This window comes from Varroa jacobsoni, unplaced genomic scaffold (assembly GCF_002532875.2).
Source record: "Varroa jacobsoni isolate VJ856 unplaced genomic scaffold, vjacob_1.0 scaffold_1203, whole genome shotgun sequence".
NCBI classification, from domain to species: domain Eukaryota; kingdom Metazoa; phylum Arthropoda; class Arachnida; order Mesostigmata; family Varroidae; genus Varroa; species Varroa jacobsoni.
Genome location: NW_019214105.1, coordinates 418330 through 434587, shown reverse-complemented (window position 1 = coordinate 434587; position 16258 = coordinate 418330). Strand labels below are relative to the sequence as shown.

General features: G+C 40.4%; 1 protein-coding gene across 3 annotated transcripts in view; it reads right to left on the bottom strand.

Moving 5' to 3' along the window:
• The window catches only part of LOC111267627 (retinol dehydrogenase 14), a 71329-nt gene extending 57890 nt beyond the window's left edge, over nucleotides 1–13439 (bottom strand). Inside the window, exon 1 of one of the 3 annotated variants that reach the window (XM_022845954.2) lies at nucleotides 12376–13439. The gene's annotated coding sequence lies outside the window, so the exon portion shown is untranslated. Of the gene's footprint in view, nucleotides 1–9937; nucleotides 9960–12375 lie in introns of those variants that run through there. The other 2 variants (XM_022845956.2, XM_086971378.1) reach the window with 2 other exon arrangements.
• Between the last annotated feature and the right edge of the window lie 2819 nt (nucleotides 13440–16258).

Below are 16258 nucleotides of genomic sequence, written 5' to 3'. Positions count from 1 at the left end.
ATTACCTTTTAAGCCGTTCAAATGCTTGACAAACATTTGGGTTCACCCTGGATTCGCTGGCAAAACTCCGTCATATCTACTTTTTCATATCTCTGCCAAAGCTTTGTTATGTAGGTTGAAATTGAGAAATTGTTTCTCATTGGCTGTGTTGAAGCGTCACTTATTTACATCGTTATCTTAACGCCGATTCGAGTATAAGGGAGACAGACCGACACACGTCCGCAAGATATTGTTAAATCTATCATGTAGAGTAGTTTAACTTTAACCGATTGGGCAGTTAAACAGACACTTAAATATTTGAGCATCGCAGTAATTCTCATATACAAATGGCATATATATTTGGTAAGGCGCTAACCCATATCTCAGGCTATTACCGATCGAACAAATCTAAAGGAAAATATTCTGTTTTTCATTGTCGCAATAACAAAAAATACAGATGCGGCTTTCGCTGGCAACTGACAGGGTTTGTTATTGCGATGAAAATTATTTTTTGGACATTTTTTAGGCAGTTTAACGTAGTTAGCCCCCTACAAAGTTTGTGGTTTAGCGAAACAAAGACATGGCGGCTACGCTCACAGAGATCGAATCTATAATAAATATTCTGTCGGTTTTCAAGCGGCTATCGGCGTATCCTATTCTAAAGACTTCCAACCCAGGCTTAAATGATCCACAGTATTATCTACTGGCAGGGAAAACTATGGATACTTCCATATTTCGAATCGCAGACCTGTCCTAACTACGTAAGCACTCTTCATACGGAACTGTTTTCCCAAGTCTTACAAATGTCGTTAATAAATTATTAGCTATCTGATTGCTTCACTGAAATATGTGCTATATATAAGAAGTCATAATTAGCACAAGCTAATTTTATATGGAGTACAATACAAAAATTATATGTCTATAGAAGCTTTATTTGAAGAACCACACATAATCCCCCTAGTGCGCCCCTGTTATTCCATAACGGCCGTTCTTGGCAATCACTCAGGAGGCTATTCATGATAGAAGACGTCTAAATTCATAGGTAGCAATAACGAACCTGCTTTCTCGATTCAGGTTTAATTCCTGCAAGAGATACCTGTTAACAAACAGGTATCATATATTATTAGGCTTAAAAACTAACTAGTACAGGATAATCAGGTGTCAACATACAAATATCACTATTGTAATTAAGGCCTGTTTAAATTTGCTAAGTGAACTGTATTTGCTTGCTACAGAGATACCATCCTCCGATGCAATTTTAAAGAGACAAGTGGACCTGCTGAAGAGAGCCTTGACATCAGCGATGGTAATATGTTACTCGTGTTCCTTTTTTTGACTGGTCCTTTTACCAGCGTGCCTAGCACGTCGATGATGATAACAACAGTAATAATAATAGTGATGCTTACTTCCACTAACTTTAAATGCAACCATACGCACTGAGCAGGACCCTTAAACAGTTGCGAACGTGTGCATCCGTAGAGGGTCCTCGGTCGTCACTCATGATAATCCGTTAGTGTTGTTTCTCGTATCAGTGAGTTTGCCTGCCAAAGATTTGCTTTTCCGTCGTAAAAAAAATTTAATATCACTTTGAATCTATATTCTTCGCACCGCGACTCTAGGCTCCATTCCAGACATCCAAGTAACGTCAACAAGTAAAAAAAAAACCTCTAAATATAGGGGAACATTTGTGTCGTACCAGATATAGAGTATAGGTTTCATGGATCGAAGCAGCAAATTACTGAAAAAAAGCATCGCTTTTTACTGAAAGGCGAGCTGTCAGTAAAATGTCTATCGTTACGTTTGTTTCTCGTCATGTTTAACTTTGATCCATGAGATCAAATAAAGGCTTCGATCAATTATATTCGGGCTCGGTAAACCCTATATAACCTCTTGTGGCTCCACCCACGCGATCTTTTGCAAATATAGGGCGTCAGTTTTGGCTGAGTTGGACGTCCCGTAAATATTTATAATATATATAATCATATAATATACTACGTAGATTTGATATTTTACCGCTGCATACGAAATCTTATCTATGACATTCCATGCTTCCAATAGTTGAAGTAGACATGAAATAGGTTCGACGTAGTAGGCGCCATGAGTTAGGTTGGATTTTTGCGAATTACCAGCTACACACCAAACCGAACCTATAAACTATAACCTAGGCAAAAGGTTCTGTATAATAGATGTATCATAATCGCATACTTTCATATGCTTAGGTGAATAGGAATAATACTGAAAGAAACGAAGAGCGTGAGACTCCAGCTTCTGTCCCATTTTACGCAACAACGCGGAGCTGGAGTTAGCGCATGACAGCCATTCGGACCGTTCTATGTCTTAATGATGCAGCCTATAAACTTATGTCGCCGTCTGTTCGATACAAATAGCTGTTGATCTTATCGATTCGTCCTGCTAGGATTGTGAAGTAGATCCTTATTTGTGGCCTTTCTTGAGTTTGCTACGGCTATAACGTCTGCTTGCCGCGGCCTCAGTCAGATTCGAGAAGTTTGGGTCATTGCTTCAATGATACACAGAGTCAACGCTTCAACGTAGGTAATTTCATTGTGTGCTGTAAATATATTGCGTGAGGTAAAATGCAAATCAGCGATTAGAAGCCTAGCAGTTCGAAAGCAACGTCCGTCTGTGCTTTGGCTGTGATATTAAAATCTTTTGAAGAATCCCTTATTTTTGTAGCTTAGGAAAATGTCGCCAGTGAAGCTTACATCGAATTGAGATTTAATTTATATCTCGTATATAGGCTGGGCAAGGACTAAGAGTCCAGTGGTCCTGCATTGATAATGTCTGCGTTTTTAAGGTTTTAGGCTATGGGACAGAAAGCTGAAGATGGCTTACTAATATGACTTCGCTGGTGCTCGCTTACTTCGTTTCATCGAAGACACATTCTTTTACCCTCCGTAAGCGCCGGAAAAGACCGAACACTTGTTAACGTCTGCAATATCCAAAAAAGGTGCTGCCAAAAACGTCAACTATTTGCCGAAGCGTCCACGGATTGCTGCCCAGCTTCCAACGGCATCGTTTAAGGCAGTGCACAAGCGAACGAACAAATTTACCGTTTGTTTGTTCCTCTTATTAGGCAAATCATTAGCATCGTATAGTGACGAGGTAATGGTTGAACTCGCCAGCGGTCGGGACTTCGCACTTCTTACAGCATTTAGAGTGACAGTGGCTGCCTAATGAAGGTCGTTGAAAAGACTTCACTTTACCAGCAGTGCCAGTTAAAAATGCTCGATCAACACAAAAGGCTGACAGCCTCGCCGATGATTTCCAAAGAACGGTCACTGCATCGATTCTGACGGGCCATTTTTTCTCCTACTTCAACTTGATAGACAATTGTCGAACTGACCTGAATGTTCAGATCAAAAGGCGACAAACAGTATTATTTGGCTACGCACAACGCGCTAAAACCGGCACAATACTTTTCTCATGAACTCAAAGCAGCAGGAAGGTCGTTTTCATGGTTTCGCCTGTCATTATACTACGATCCTACTTAGCTTAAGTCGTTATATATCTGCTAACCCGTTATATGTGGTCTAACGTAATTGGGAAGAGGGCCGCAAAGTATATTGTTAAATCGCGTTTCGACGTCTACTTGTGTAATAATTAGGCGAAGATGCTTACGTGATTTTTCTACTTGACCGGAAGAAAGGAACCCCAAGAAGACTGTATATATATATATCGAGAGCTTTACTAGCATAACTTAAGAGACGGACCAGAAGTGATTACCAGGATGACTTGAGCATTCTTACAGGGCTATACATAAACATTGTACATTATTCCAATAGGTTTCATGACAACGACACAAAGGGTCAATTTGATCATGCTACGTAGTCTACAAGGTGTTTATTGTTTGCCTTTTATAGCCAACACAAGAGTGATGTGTTTCGCTGCGTACGGCACTACGTTCTCCGTTTCGGCTGACTTCTGCTTCGTATCGAGCTGACTTTTAGCGACAGTTGTACTGCCTACTTCACGCCTCATTGGCTATGTACATAGAATGTTATTGAGCAACGGCTGTAGTCAGAGAAAGGCGTTGGCATTTTAGCCCTATGGATGTACTTGTTTTTGTCTGTGGGTCAGAGGGGTTAAACAAAGTAGAGTGCCGCGACTATACGAACTCTATTTAGTAGCTGAGACGAATGTTAATGGCAGGACGTCTTCGTCGGTAATGCGAGTGGGTAAAACTGTGGGGTAATCCTGGAGGAAGTCCGGTCAGTACGATATAGCTTAAATTGGTGAAGAAGATTGTGCTTCGCAATGCCCTGTGACGGAGTTTGATGAAGCCAATGATGAACGTCCCCTGTCGTCGTTGTTGCTGCTGCTGAATTGAAGTCACAACCAACGTACAAGATTATTAGACGAACTACGTCAATTTATTGTGCTACAGCTCAATCCCTTGAACGCGTCTTACTTTCCACATAGAAAAATTCAATAAAAAATATATATATATATGAGAGAAAGGGTAGACGCACGCAGGCAATCGTCATCCCCATCAGTCTTTAGTCTAGATAGTGAGGTAGCGTTCTGACTGACAGTCGATTGGTACCTTATTGACTAGAACTTGTTTATCATGCTTGATACCGACAGACCGAGTTGTTAACGCTAACGATGTCGGTTGACAATGCAGCAGCAAAAATTGATCTCTGGCTTTTACCCACTCAACGTTTTTGTCCAGTGAGTTCCTTCGACTAAAAAGACAAATTAACTTAAGCGACCTGAGCTACGAACATGACGAAAGCTGTAGGAAAGAACTGCAACTGCGCACTCCGAAAACAATGAAGGCGGTGCCGCCGCTGAAGTAGAGGTCCGCCGTGCGTTTACGTACCAATGTTTTTAAGTAGCATGAGAATAAAGCGGGTGCAGCCGCTCAAAGCCTTCCCAATAAAAAACTACATTTAGTCAATTATGGCTTGCACAAGGTAATGTACGTTTGCAGCTGTCGTACACGTTGACAGGAATGAAGTGCTGATTGAATGTAGATAGCTGAGGTCAGTTTATCTCGAGAAAGAATTGTTCAAATACTGACTGTGATCGCTGAAGTACAGAGAAGTGCTGAAGGACGAAGCAAAACTTCACGTGAGCGTTATTTGCGCTCCAGCAGAAATACGACTATGGCCCGTTGACTGAAACCACAAACGTTTAGGCTAAGCATGTTTCTCGGCATGATCCACTGGGAAAGTGCAGTGTCAGAGTGAAATATAATTGAAATTTTCTCTTCGCTGCGTCTACAAAGGTTAGCCGGCCAGGCCGAAATAATTAAGCCATATTACCTGAGGCAATGGCTAACGGCCTAACCCAATGTAAACACTGAAACGTTTATTTAAGCTAAATATACAATCAGTCATTTTCCATATATATAACGTTTTCCATAATCAGTACGAGTAATCATTGAACAGGTTGTTTGTCTTGTTCGCGTAACTTCATTCAGTTACCCGGTTAGCTTATCTAAGACTAAATATGGACATAAGATTTTTAGCAGAACAAAAATAGTCAAGGCTGTGTATGGCTGATTGTGTTGGGTCTATTTTTACCTATAATAATAGAATAGATTATCAGCAAAAAACATTATTTCAATTATGCCGAGCGTTTAGCCAATTAGCTCTCGCATGCAACCCACAAAAAATATATCTTTACTATAGGGGACCATATCCGTTAGCGGGATCTATTAAACTTGATCTTTTATAGAAGTTTGTGAAGCTGGGCGAATTGACGATCAGAACAACTTCCGATAACTGGGCCGTATGTCAAATAGTATTATGTCCAGCATAAACTGCTATTTCAAATCAAGTAGCCTCACAAAAAGACAGACCGAAGATCTGTTTACCTCATTTAAAAACCTCAAATTTATGTAAAAACTTAAGCCTCTCAAGTTAGCTCTAGCTATACCTAAAAGAAAGTCTAGAACTACGAGAGCTTCTAGGCTTTCTCCTGATTGAGCAAGCTGTTTAGTACGACGGCGTAGACCTTGAAAAGCTACCCTTACGAGAGGCAGGGGAAAACAGAGATCTTCACAAGCTCGAGAAAGAAGTTACAGCCTTGGGTTCACCGGCCGTTGTGCGCGCATCTGAGAAGCTTCAGAGTTAGTACCGCAAATGTCCATGGCAAAGTCTTCATAAAAAGCTTTCGTTCTGCGTTACTATCTGCCAAGTGGCCTTCACGCGGAGAGATCTCATACGACAGCTGGGGTTGTCTGCTACTTCAAATGCGTGCATACGTACGTTTGTATGGATGTTCAGTGCATATTCGACTAGACTAAAGAATAAACAAAAGAAATAATTCTAATTTCTTTCAGAGTCGCACATATTTAATACAAAGATCACAGCTGGCTTATAAAAGACTCAGTTTTTTTGCTCATACACCAGCCTATAGTCGCGCACGTATGGTTTCACTCAATTGACTTGGAGAAAGGTTATAAGCGGAGAAAATGGTGATTTAGTATATCGTCGAGAACTGTTTACGACGATGGTGTGTAGACAGCCGATCTAAGTCAATAAACACACTTCCTGCATTAACAGTGTGATACTCTAAACATGCCGTGTGGAATATTTTCTGTGTAGCAAAATTTAAAGTGGGGCCCCTGTCCATGTGACTACACGTAGATAAAGTTCCCTTGCAAGTTCCCTCTACGCCATCTTATGCTAGCCATCGAAAAGTCGTTTGCTTGGAGAGATGTAATGAAGCGTAAGGGAGTATCCATAACAACAGAAAGTAGCTATCTTCTGTCTCCAGTTGCTAACCGCAAATATTTGGTTGTTGGTTAATATCTGTTCAGGCTTTTGCCTAATGTAAATCGGTTGATACCTAAGTGACATTAATTTACGTTTGTCTTAATCCTTGTGACGACACGATGTTCTCGGTATATTTTTTCTCGATCAACCACTTCAATTTTTCCTTCGAAGGTTTCCATATCAGTCTATTGGCTGTCGACAATAGTACGCCACCGGTGGTTTCTATGAGGTATGAGATCTCATCTTTTAATCGATATTCGCATCTGGCGCATGTCTTCATTATTTTGGCGTCGCTAGATTAGACTATAATGCTTGACAAATTTGGCTTAAAACTTTCCTCAGTTGACCCTCAACGGTCTCTTTTACGATTCGCCTAGGTACCACTTTCTTCCAATATTGTGTTCCAGTATTGACTATGAGAGCCAAACAAAAAAGGAGATTACTATCTAACATGACTACTGATGACTGAATTTTTTTACCGGAAGCTCAAGCTGGGTTCACGCTAGTATTCGAATCAAAATTTCGTTTCCATCCTTCCGGTTAGCGAAGGAACACGTTACTATACATGTTATTAAATTATCTAAATATAACAATCTGGCCAGTCAGATCGGTGTTACGCTGCTGTTTAGGTCACGTACATCGCCCCCCAAGATAAGACATTTCTATTATTCCTCTTTTTTATCCATCGTTTATAAGATCTTTACAGTATTACGATAATATAATTACAATAGATTTTAGTAGTACATAATTACCGAGCTATCGTAGGTACTATTCCTTCAACATATTCTCACTTTATAGTGTCCATCCTTCAAGTAATCACTAAGCAGCCCGGCAAATACAAAGACCTGTGGTGGGTCGCTCAGCTCGATGCGGGTTTAGGCTCCTTAAGCTCCGCTTCGTCGATCCCTTTTTCATATTTAGACCGCGCTCTAATTGGCAAACTTTGTGGTTATCGTAAAGTTAACTTATAAGCCAATTAATACTTCTGAAAGTTCCTACGTTATTCACCAACAATATTTCCTTCTTCGACTATCCATTTCCCGCTGTATTTAAAAGATCTTTGTGATAGCACGGTGGTAATGTGTTCGCCTAGAAAGCCAAAGGACCCGTGAAATAACATAGATTTAAAAGCGGACATAGAGACACGCTGAGAAGTATCAGACGTCTGAGGCAACACTTCACGGTAGTTGCACCGAAGCTGAAACCCGAAATACTTAATAATTTCTGTATATCAACTAGCTTCCCAAACTCTTATCTATAAGAACAACGGTCCAAACAAATTATCCTACCCCTTGCCAACCTACAGTTCTTATCGCTTTTGGTGTTCTATTATCAGCCAGCTTTAGTGTCAGTATGACTTGGGCTGCTTTTTCTTTTCTATCGGCTAAGGAATATTCCGCTGAAGACGATCCTTTGGGCAATACTCGACAATGTTAGAACGTGCGTTTCCAGTAGCAATGAACGGGCAGGGAGGGACATTTCAGGATGTGGCTTAATTGCGCTACTCATACCGCTCCTGGATTTTCTGGCAATATCGGCGTTTCTTCATGGGGCGCTATTTATCCAAATCAACATTTTTAGTATTTTTTTTTCCACTCGTGCAGATTATCGGAAACATCGGCCAGTATACAGTCTTAGGGCCAGTCCTGTTTCGACCCTATATGCAGTTTCTCTATTTATATGCAACCAAAGTACTTGCACCTCTATCATAGCTTCTACTGATATCATCTCAGTGCTAAATACTCGGAAAATTAAAATCTTCATGCTGGCTAATTATAGTAATTTCATCTGCTTAGTGGGTCCTGTCACCTAAAATTTGCCGTCAAATGTAGTCCACATCTTATTACTGCACGCAGCGTCTCTACCTTCAGGCAAGTACGCGGCACGACTTATCAATTCTGCTACATCACTTCACCTCTGTACACAACGCAAGGTTTCATAGCAATTTCCAGAATAACCGTGTTCTTTTTGAATGTCCCCATGTGATTTACCCTCTCTCTCTCTCTCTCTCCCTCGCTCGCTCGCTCTCCCATCTTAGAAGCTTAGTATAATTTCTGAATTTATAAGTTCTGATTACAAAAATGTTGCTTATCCTTGTTATTTCTTATTGTTTCGGAGGCTGGCTATAGGCTTAAAATAAGATAGCGTCAAGTCTAATAAAATGATGCCCGATGCGCTACTCCTCGGATTTCTCGTAATCTTTCTATTTGCCCCTTTGTTAATTTCCTATACTCATTAACTCCGCCTCTATCTCGCAGTTCATCCAATACTTGATAAAAGATTTTTTTGTTTTAACCTTCACGGTCTGCTCTACAGGCCTGCCTCGCGTCGTAAACGTCACTCACGCTTTTCACCGTTGATCTTTGTTATTGCCACACTCAAGATTGAAACGAGCAACCTCCAATAACCTAACTTTTTTTTAACGGATCACTGTCTTAATTTACTTGTTCGTTGAACTACTTTAGCGTAACGAATATTTGAGTATATTTTAAACTAAATTAATGGATGGAATGTCACGCCGTTACAGTGAGCAACAATATGGACGAATTGCATCTTTTTTAAACTATAGACTATACGTGAAACGCCATTTTGGTTAGTGGTTACATGTTCTGCCTGATCCATCCTTTTTACATGAATCATGCAGCTGATAAGTTATAAAATCAGTCGATACACCCGTACGCATCTGAGTGATCAGGGGTCGTGTTTCGACGTTCCGACTTGAAGCGTGGTCAACTCCATGCACCAACGCAGCCTAAGTAGATAGAGGTTAACAGTCAATTTTTTTTAAAGGCTATCTTTCAATGAAAATGCTGACACGGCCCTTAGTGAAACGACATGAAGAAAACTAAGAGCGGAAAGGTCGCTTTTTGCCAGCGGCACGTTTTGGCCTGAATGTGTTAGACGTGATTTTAGGAACATCTGCATAGGTTAGGCATCAGCTAACATTTATTAAGTTCAACTATCGACAATGGATAGTTCTATAGTGCTCGGTAAAACTTATTAAAATATCTCAGACTAGTAATTGTATCTACAATAAGTGAAAAAGTATAAAATATCTATATAGATTTCGGTCAAAAAAGCGCTCATTTATCTACTGAACGAGAACGTCTTTATAGATCTGGGGCTGAATGAACTAGAATCAAGATAGTTATGAAGCTTACTTGATCTCCCTACATCTGCTCAAATAGTAGAAGGCATCTGTGCAAACTTACCTTTCGTATTTATATCAAACGCCATTATAAATATTTCCAGTGTCCGATGTGAGAAGTCATTTGTTTAGACTAGAGGCATTTCTCTAATTGTCTCCTACACGACCTTCTTTGAATGTATCTATTGAAGTATACTCGAATGGTTGCTTTTGATGCCTTTAGTTTTCACGGACGGATCACCGGCTTGAGAAGTCAACTAGAGGCACCATGTCGCCTAATGGTAGAAAGGTAAGAATTAAACTAAGGTACGACCAGACTTCTCCGTCTACCCGCTGTCTTACAATATTGGTTCATATGATATATGGCTGTTGATTATAATTCAATTGTTATCAGGCTCTTTTGTTTGATAAAGCAGAATATATGAATTATACGAGTAGAACTAGCAGAAACAACCATATATCAAGAGAATAATGGATGTTCTATATATATAATGATGAATGTCGGGTAATTTGGACTACATGGAAATTTAAGCGATTCCACATATAAAAAAACCACTCGAAAGTTGTAAAAATTGAACAAGACTAAATTAGTCATACATGAGGTACCGACTTTGGCTCGTAAAATGGTAATCACTAGCGAACATTGGGTGTACGCATGTATAGCTCTGCTGGTTATCAGCACCTTACGCAATACGCTGTGTTCGATCTTCGCAGATATTGTTATCGAACGGAAAAAAGCAGTATGGAAGTAAAATCAAAAGCGCTACAAATGTTAACCTTTGCACACCGGGTAAACCTATGCCATAAAGACATACAAATAAGACCAATAACGTCTGCCGTCGCTCTTGCACGTAGGTAACCGCTATAAAAACCTCTGTAGTTGAGAGAATATTGTGATGAGTTACTCTAGTTGAAATTCGACACAAGTTATTATATATTTTAAAATATATTATACTCTATATGTTAGATAACAACATACTATCCGTTAAAACCCAAACGAGTTAAGACGAATATTTTTTTTGGGTATATATTTAGACGTTGTCAGTTTTTTTTTTTGTCACATTGAGTCTGGTCTATGGGCATGAATATGTATTTGACGTTAACAGGAGTAACACAGAGACAGCTCGAGATGCTTATTTACCCGTGACACCCTATTTACCAAAACCTTAGTCTAACGAATTAATGGTAGTTTTTTAATGTCTCAAAAGAGCTTTTCAAAGCCAAAAAAGCGAACATTTAATGAATGGACAGACCTACAGATAATTTCAACTTGGCCTTATTTCACTCGATTTAAAATCGCATACCAGGCTTTATCGCGGGTACTGAAATGTCTTTATTAAAAATATGGTATCTTGTCACAAAGCGAACTCGCTACTTTTTGGACCCACTACCCCAGGAAACACCCATTTAAAGGGGCACTATGGCAAACGAGAAAGTTCAGCAAAAAACGTCGTACGTTGGAGACTTTCGTAAGTGCGTGATAAAACATTCCCTTATTAATTTTATTAAAATTGTTAGGTTTGTTGTAGAACTAGGTAGCAATTTACCATTGAATTTAGGTAAATACGATCTTTATTCATGCGAAATAGCCAGACTAGCTAAACTTTTCATAGTGCAATCAAGCAATGGATCCTTTATGAAAGCACAATACTAAAGACCGGCTCGCTTGCTTTCTCTTTCGCGCTATATATATATTGTGAAATTAATTTCCTTTTGCATGCTAGCGCTCAATTTTTGCAAAACACACAAGAGGTCTATCACAGGCAGCTCGAGCAAGCTTTGCCTCCGTTATAAAGGGCATCTGTAAACGACGATTGTCCAACATGTTTTGCAACATACGAAAATTCGGTATATTTGCATGAAGCAGAGACGAGGACGGGGACGACAGTCATGGCTGCCTCTGTATAGGTCGGAGGACCAACGACCTTAATTGGATGCCATTTGGTAGTAGGGTTGTGCCATAAGTGGCAGGCATCGCGCGTTACGAAAACCTGGCGTGGCACAATAGGAACAAGCTCTACAGGACGTTACCTGTCAAAAGTCGCTAGTGGAACGGAATAATCATGTGTATCTATTCTGTTCTGTTCAATTTGAATCTAAATCGTATCGGTTGTTTGTTTGCCGTATTAAAGCAGGCAAACAGCGTTTTTCCGTCGTACGTAAAGTGAATATCACGAAGACACGGTCTTCATATGCTCCAAAATACAGAAAGACTATAAAATAATAATGCATATGGCACCAGCTCCTGCATCGAACCTACTTTCTTTTCTACGGCCTATCAACAAAACAGGCTTCTTATCGCCTGAATTCAGCCGCCGACCTGATACATTGCATGAGAGCACGTTAAACTAGTAATGAAAATGAAAAAGCTCGAGTGAAACGAATGCCGGTAACGTCGATGGTCAAATTCATAGATTGAATATACTATGGATCTACAGCTGCAAGTGTGCTACGTTTTATGCTCGGTATTACTCTGGCAAGCAAACCATGAAGGTCTCTCACCTCACATATGCGACGGGAAGAAACTTTTTGAAGTCCACACCATTTTAAGCAGGACACAAATGAGCCTGAAAGTACTGCTTGCTTGGATGATGTCTTACCACTACAACATTTAGCGTTTATCGGACTGTACATCAATGCTAGGGAAACAATATAGGACAATACAATAGTCCAGATCAACACATTTTCATTTCACCATCCCGCCAGTACATTATGAGTTCACACGATACATCCGCAACGAACAACGGTTAAGTAGCGAGCTACACGGTAGTTGCTGCTAGTGGTCGTAGGTAAGTTGAAACATATGTATGCCCAGTGATTAGATAGAAGTCATTGATAATGAAGATCCCTCTGGGTTTATTAATCAGACAATCGACATGTCTATTATACTCAGGGGACAAACAACACGTGGTGTTCTCGCAACTACTGCCGCTACAGTTATCACCGTAGGCCGTTTTTAACTCGTACAGTCTAGTGCCTTTCGCGAAACAACGAAAATCAAGGGACAATATGTCTATCAAAATGGCATTCACTAATATCAGGGGGACACCATCATCTGATCGCACTTTCTATACATAATACAATATTGTGTTGAGTCTATGCCATCGTCGTCGTCATCACAGCGGCCATTGAGTAATCTCTCCTTCAACTCGCGCATCGTCAACCACAACACGAATGATGGTACGTTGTAGGTTTCAGCACTCGGCGTCCAGCGCTATTCAGTCTTTTTTTCTTGTTGTTGTATTGTTTTTTTTGCGGTAGCCATATACTATTCTGCTATTAATACCAGACACTATTTCTGCTGCGGCAGCCTCCATGGGCCTTAGGCTGTGCGGTGTTCCCGCGGCTCTATACACCTATATGGTCTATATCGTCTCACTCACGGCTAACCGCGTCAGGTTCGCCGACGGTCGGCTGTCTCGCCGGTTGAATTTCTTGTCATGCACAAAAAGAGGCCACTTGTATGAGTCTCGTCCACGGAGAGACAAAAATCGTGAGTTAATGGCTGTGTCGTCAGTAGCAGTATACGTTGTAGCGGGACATAGCTTAAGCATCAGCGTTTGAGCGACAGGTTCATCCGGCGAAATCTGTGATCCCCGCCGGCAGAACGGATAGGACAAAGGCACCCTCTGCTCGAATGCGCGTTACTGACATCGGTTGGGTTTGGCATAGGGAGCCAGTAACCAGGCATCGTCTTCGTATTCTATGCCAGACGATGCCGGGAGAAAGATCTTGGTTCGCCCTGTCGTGTGGTTTTGGCACATCTATCTTTTCTTTCCTTGTCAGTTGTATTTGCAACGGTATCGGCTTTCGTATCTAGGGTATAAGCAAAAGTATATCTCCAGCAGTGGCGAATATTTTTGAGTCGGAGGTTTGTAGATGGCATCGCGATAGAGAGAAGGCAGCACATGATAATCGATGCAGGCTCAACCCTAATTTCGGCATTTCGAAGTAACCGATGCGAACCACTCGTGCTAATGGCAGATATTTTAGGATAGTGTCTACTGAACAGGCAAGGGCAGTAGAAGCAAGAAGACGATGCGCAAATTTAATAGTATTAGACGATGTTTCATAACGTTTGCGATAGAAGCGCCGACACGATTATGGCTCGATGCGGATAGGAGACGAAACAATTGCCTGAGGGACAAGCATGTATCCGGAAAGGTCTTTTGAAGATCTTGAGTTACTTATCATCCGGGTCTTTTTTTATTAGTGGTACATAGTTCGAAGCGTTATGATACAAGGAGGTTGAGTGTTCTTTGTTTTTTGTTTGTGTAGTACTGACAATTGTTACCTTTTGTTTCTAGTAGTAGGTCAGCGTTTGTTGGTAGGGTAGTCACATTACGTATAGTACATTATTTGTTTACCGCTTTCTTCTACAACTGATTGACCAAGCGAGGCGCATCCGGGTCTTTTCAGGGCCGAAAACTTCGCTGAGTTTTTTTTCTGCGTTTTGGGTGTTCTGTACTCGAGCGTTGATCACATTGCTGCTTATTCATTACCATCACTACGTGCTGCTGCTTAAAAGGTCCTGCTCTATTTTTTTTTGTGTGAAAGCTTAGAGCAATCCTCGCGATTGCCTATAATTAAGCCATTATTTCTTATTTCGTTGCTTTGTGTGGAGACGTCTACGAGAAACGAACTCGTTGTTGGCAATTTTTTTGTTTGAACTACACGAGCGCTGCAATGGCGGCTCACAGAAAGCACCATTACTAGCAGACCGCAAAAAGGTTGTAGCTACAACTAACATATATTTTCGTATAAAAAAAAACTGTCTTCTGTTTTCTATTCAGTTGTAATCACTAACAATAACTCTTGGTTTTTTATCAAAACCAGGACAGGTAGCGTACGGATTAAGTGGGGATGCTGTGAGAAGAAGCTTATAGGTGATATATGTGTCACGAACATTCATGCTATCTTGTTGCCTTCATTTTAGGATTAATGATATAATAAAATTGACGATGACAGTGTGACCTTCGTGAAGGAATTTGATGACAATTTTGAGTTCTTATTTTTTGAAGTGTGTCAATTAATAGATGCACCGCTATTAGCTACTTACAGTATTATCGCATTCATATGGCAAACGAATTGCCTAAAGAAACGGAAGATTTTTTTTTTTTTTCTAGTTGTAAACATGCTACTGGACTATCGCTCCGAAGCATTCCTGTGAAAAATGGCAGTTGGGTTTCCTTTGTGTTCGTACTACATGCTGTAACGCTGATGGTCTGGTCATTTGGCACGCCCACAACGCATTTATTTATCATTCGCCATTGAAGACACCAGCATTGCTAGATTCATTTAAATCTTTTGGTGAGCACTTTATTACAGTGCTATACATTTTTAGCAACCTTTACCCGTAGATCCTTCATCATCTATTCACCATTGTGTCACTGTGTTCAACTTGTGGAGTGCTCTACATGGGCTTCTGATGCGAGTATGACCGGGTATCGGTATGACCGACCAGACGACTCAGGGAAGACAATTTTTATTGGCTAGCTGCCAATTTGCGACAGGCCCGATTCATTTACTAGGGTAGACTAATGTATTCAGCTACTGATTTTGTCATAATCGATGACCACGCAATTTTACTAGTATCTACGGATAGAGAGATTATGTAATGGTAATAGCCATTGGTCGGGGGCTTCAGCCGATGTCTTCCACCTGTTGGTTCTTTTGTAAGCCTTAGACTAAATGTGAGTGTACGCAAAACTTACGTGCGTCGACAGGCGCTACTTGAATAAGCAACGCTGTCAGCTTTTGGTAAAAGCCTTGGTAAGGCTTTGCAACAGACGCATGCACGAGTTGAGCCAGAGAAATCAATGTATACATTTCCAAACACTCAGACATTAAATACGTTTCAGCCTCGCTAATGTGGCCTAGATCATTAGAAGAGTGAAACTGGGTGCCATTAGGACATTACGTGCTACTATACTCTACCTAGATATTTTTAGTACATTGAATCGCAATACTTTATTCGTAGAGGATTAGCCTATGATCGTATTTATTAGCAGACATATTTAGCGTCCATTTATTATGCGTCAAAATATAAACTTTTATCCAATCTTTCATAGCTTATCCATTGGCCGTGTTCACTTAATTATATGTTTGGCTTGTTGTCATGTCTAGATTATGCAAACTTCATATACATACATGTTATCGTGCACTATTGATATTTATGTATATATACTACAGACGGACGTATATAATCTGGGATAGACTGATGATTGTCCAAAATAACTTCTATCAATCAGTAGCAGAGTAAGTTGGTTAGTCATCTCGAAGGACCGGTGCACTCTAGCGTATAGTCTGTTGCTGCCAGCTTAGAGATATATATATTGCATGAAATATACCCTCTTTTTTGTAGTTTTGTAGTCTCAACAACAGA